Below are 4,366 nucleotides of genomic sequence, written 5' to 3'. Positions count from 1 at the left end.
TGACTCTTTTGGAAATAATATGAATTATTACTCGAAAGAATGATGTTGAATGCAAAGAAATTGACTTGTGCACTTGTTTGCTACTGAATTGCAACATTTGGTCGTATAACTGGGGTGAGGTACAGCCCCCTGCAGCTCATTGTGTTTGTCTTAGTCGCTTTACGATCACATTCGTTAGAGGGGTAAATTAATTTTTGCAGGGAATGTTTTTTCCGTAGGTAATTATGGAAATGGTGGTGTTTCCTGCACATCTGCTCAACCAGTCTGTTCTCCTTGGGTCCTGACAAATTACTCTACAGGAAATGCTGAAATAACTGCAGGAAAGCATGCATGCATACGGATATGTGAATGCGTTGTACATGGGTTTGTGCACACACACACACACACACACACACACACACACACACACACACGTCAACCACACAAATCTACCAGGTAAATAGAGTTTTCTTATTGTGTTCTTAAAAGGGAATGTTGGTATTTTTCAACCTTGACCCTAATCTTTAAAATTTTGGCTACTATTGACTAGCCAGCCATGAACCGCGCTGCAATGTAATCCTATGGGGCAAATGTGCACCTTTTTTGCCACTGAAAGGCTCAGATTGTTATTATAATGTTTGATTACATTGTGGAAACATGTTAAAGTCTTGTTCTTAAATCTTGCTAGGTAACTTGCTGGAAGATGCGAGCGGGGAGAGAGAAGATCCTGGAAGTTTGTTGTTTTAAAGTATCATAGCATTGTTCACAGCTCTGAATTGTGCAGCTTTAATAAACGTTATCTTTGGCTCTGGTCAGGCTAAAGTTGTGGCTAGTGCTACAGCTACAAATGGATCCTAACACGCCGGTCCATACGCTGTTCCTGGCACACCATCAGGTCTGCATTGACAATTTTTGAGCGCAGAGCACCACAGCCAGGTAAGGGGAGAGGAAATCCTATACCATAAAAATAAAGAAAAAGGCTGTTTCAGATAGATCAGTTAAGTTAATGCTATTACTAACGTTACTTAGTTGGCTTGGCATCAATACGTTACACACAAAAGCATGGTAGTTTATTTTTGGTGTTTTTTGGCTGAAATTCCATAATAATCTTTCATCATATTATTATTCATATAGTCTGAAAGAAAACTAGATTTCTGCATCTTCTACTTGGCTCTGTATTCAGGCTTTAGTAAATCTAGCTGTGACGGGAGACTTTAGCTCAAGGCTGCTAATATATTAAGTTTGTGTTTATGTAGCTAACTAGAGCCGCAATTCACAGTATGTCATCTCGAATGGGAGGTTTATTTTCATAGAATTGCTGCTATATAACTGTCACACCACCACCTCATGCAAAGGCAGAGTGGTGGGGCACCAGAAACCTTTACACAGGGACTTTTAAGACGTTGGACAGGAAGCCGGAGAAGTGAAAAACCGTGGTGTTTACTAACAAAAAAAACATACTCAAACAAATGGCACAACATCCAACCCGGGGAATAAAAAAAGAACTAAGATAGCTAAAATAATCTGAGGCAAAATAACATCAAACTGGGTAGGCATAACCGAAAAAGCAACAGTGAATCACTCTGGATCTGGAAAATACCAATACATTTATGTACATCGATAAGTTACTGCTGAAATTACTATTTACATATACTGTATGGGTACCCATAAATAAGCACCTCCGATATTATAAAAATGTCATTCACTGCAGAACTATCTTATTACCTTAGCAGTGCAAATTGGTAAGCAGCTGACCCCTCCCCCTCAGACAGAACCATAACTAAAATAAAAATATGAATCCACAACAGGCCTATGACATTTTTTACACAATAAATGATCATTCATCAAATAGTCTAAAACATACTGAAATTAAGGATTAAGCGGACACAAAACACTGTTAATCTTTTTTCCACAGGGCCTAGTGAAAAGGGAGAAAGCCTTTTCAAAATAACATCATGCCATCTGGCTGGAATGAATGATTGGTACTGCTGCATATCCGTGCTCGCCTGATGGGAGGGACTAGAATGAGAAGGGAGAGGGGGAGCGGCAGAGAGAGGTCTCACTCTACTTCAAATTCTGCCATTATTTAAATTGTTACCTCCTGCAGCTTTACTGGCCGTACATTGACCGTCGATATTTCCTCCACAGCATTGCGTTTCTTGTTTAAGTAAAAAAAGATACAACTTCCATGTCAATCCACCACAACACACACTTACAGCTACACACAATCATAAATTCAAAGTACACATCAAAACATATGTAATACCCTCTTCATACATGTAGTTTTTCAGTGAAATAAAGTCTACAGTAATCTGTCTTTTCCTATCTCTCACTCACACACACACACACACACACACACACACAAATGCATGTGTACAAACACACAAGCACTGATGCACCACCGCTAATCTAAAACCCAGTGTCTTGTATTTTTGAGAATATAATGAGTTTTAAATTGAAGAGCCCTTTTAATCCCACGCAAACACACACACTGAAACAGGACACATTAGCACTCATCCTATGCAGCCCTGATGCTATTGACAATTATTTTCATTACTACTATTGTTATTATTATCATTATTATTACTATATATTACGATATTGATCAAATTTAATACATTTATTGTCAATTAGACTGTTGTTAAAGTAGTCATAAATGGCCCAAGGTGAAAATTGCTCATTTGGTTTTCAGAAAATCCTTACATCCAATCCTTACATCCAATTCAATGTTCCTTTAAAAAACTGCCATACAAGTAAGATGGAACAGGTGATCCTGGACAGCAAAACATGGGATTTCCAAATCCGGATCAATTTGATCCAGACTAAATGTTTTTAAAAAACTGGGCCTTGGGTTCTAAAGTAGCTTACATATACGATGTAAACTGTTAACCAAGCATAATGGGGTCACTTTATGTGACGATTGTTAGAAAACACTTTTTTAAAGATTATTATTTAGCGCTTTTTTCCTTTATTACTGTTGTTGGGCTTGAAAGGGGAAGAGAGTGATGGGGGATGACCCGCAGCAGAAGGCCACAGGTTGGACTCGAACCCTGGCCGCTACAGGACTCAGCCTACGTGGGGCTGAGTTTTTGGTTGATATTTACAACTGTTTGGTGGATTATTTAATGAGGAAAAACATTTATTTTCTGAAAAGTTCTGAAAAGCTAAATGTCATCAATTCAGGTGTGAAATATAAATACATGTATAAACTGTATACTACATGATAGGAATGTGAATGAAAGTTTTGAATACATATTGACGATTTGATCAAGATTATGACTAAAATGGGATTACGTGATCTAATCCGATTTCAAAATCCGTGTTTTTGTTTTGTACAACTCATTTCAAAGACTTGATCTGAAATCTGAAAGTCGAAATCTGTTCAGATTACTTCTGAACAACTTGGCCCAGGTTACATAACCTATGTTTTCAGGAAAAATCAGTTTACAGTTAAAATGCACATGGTGTGGTCCTTATTCTCCCTCTCCAAACAAAACAATTCCTGTCCTTCCAGCAGCATGGGGGGTCCCACATATTCGGAAAAAATAATATACACCAAAAGTAACCCCCTGGATGCCCCTATGGTAGATTTAATATGGTAAACTGGCCCAATGTGCAACACAGTGGGATGCAGTGCCCTCTATGGTGCCATTTAAGTAGTGATGGCTGAATGAAGCTTCATAAAGCTTTGTGAACCATTCTTGATTTTCTGAGTCTACTAGATCTTGCGTAAAGAAAATGGTTCATGAAGCTTCATTTTGGCCATCACTACCTTCTAGTGGATGAAACGTGATGCAGTGTCTTAGAGACTGCCCTACCTGCTAGAAAACACTGGTGCTGATGCAGCTGGTGGCCTTTTTTTGCCCCTGCCCATCAGAAAGCCTAAGTCTACCAGTGAAACGTAATGACTAAATGAGCATTTCTTTCTAGTCTCCAGATTTACACTAATAAAAACTTTAACAAACAATCATATTATCACCTTGACATGATTATTGACTGTCGAAATGGCATTACGAATTGTAATTTCAGTTAGATTTTACTATTTAATTGTCCCCATTTGTTCATTTAATGTTGATCAACTAAATTGAATACATTTCTTTATATTGTTTGCACTATTTTGCAATAAAGTCAGAAAAATGCAGGGCAGAGAGAAAATTGTAACACTGCTTACATAACTCCTCATCAAAGTGTCCATTATAAACTGTCAAATCACAGCAAAATTAAAGCTGATAGAAATCATTCAAAGCTATCAGTCATACTTGGCTGCATTGTCTGCAGACGGGAACATATATGGAATATATACAGTATATGTTCCATATTATATATGGATGTGTTTACATAGACACACATTCCACAGCCTACAATTGTATCTGTACACACCTCACAG

The 4,366-nt window shown here is 37.8% G+C and overlaps 1 long non-coding RNA gene across 1 annotated transcript in view; it reads right to left on the bottom strand.

Moving 5' to 3' along the window:
- Positions 1 to 1,981: 1,981 nt before the first annotated feature.
- The window catches only part of LOC116696998 (uncharacterized), an 8,332-nt gene continuing 5,947 nt past the window's right edge, over positions 1,982 to 4,366 (bottom strand). The window contains exon 3 of the long non-coding RNA XR_004333884.1: positions 1,982 to 2,091. This is a non-coding gene — a long non-coding RNA (uncharacterized LOC116696998). The remainder of the gene's footprint in view (positions 2,092 to 4,366) is intronic.

The sequence above is a fragment of the Etheostoma spectabile genome, chromosome 10 (assembly GCF_008692095.1).
Source record: "Etheostoma spectabile isolate EspeVRDwgs_2016 chromosome 10, UIUC_Espe_1.0, whole genome shotgun sequence".
Lineage (NCBI taxonomy): Eukaryota > Metazoa > Chordata > Actinopteri > Perciformes > Percidae > Etheostoma > Etheostoma spectabile.
This window is presented reverse-complemented; position numbering and strand designations above follow the sequence as displayed.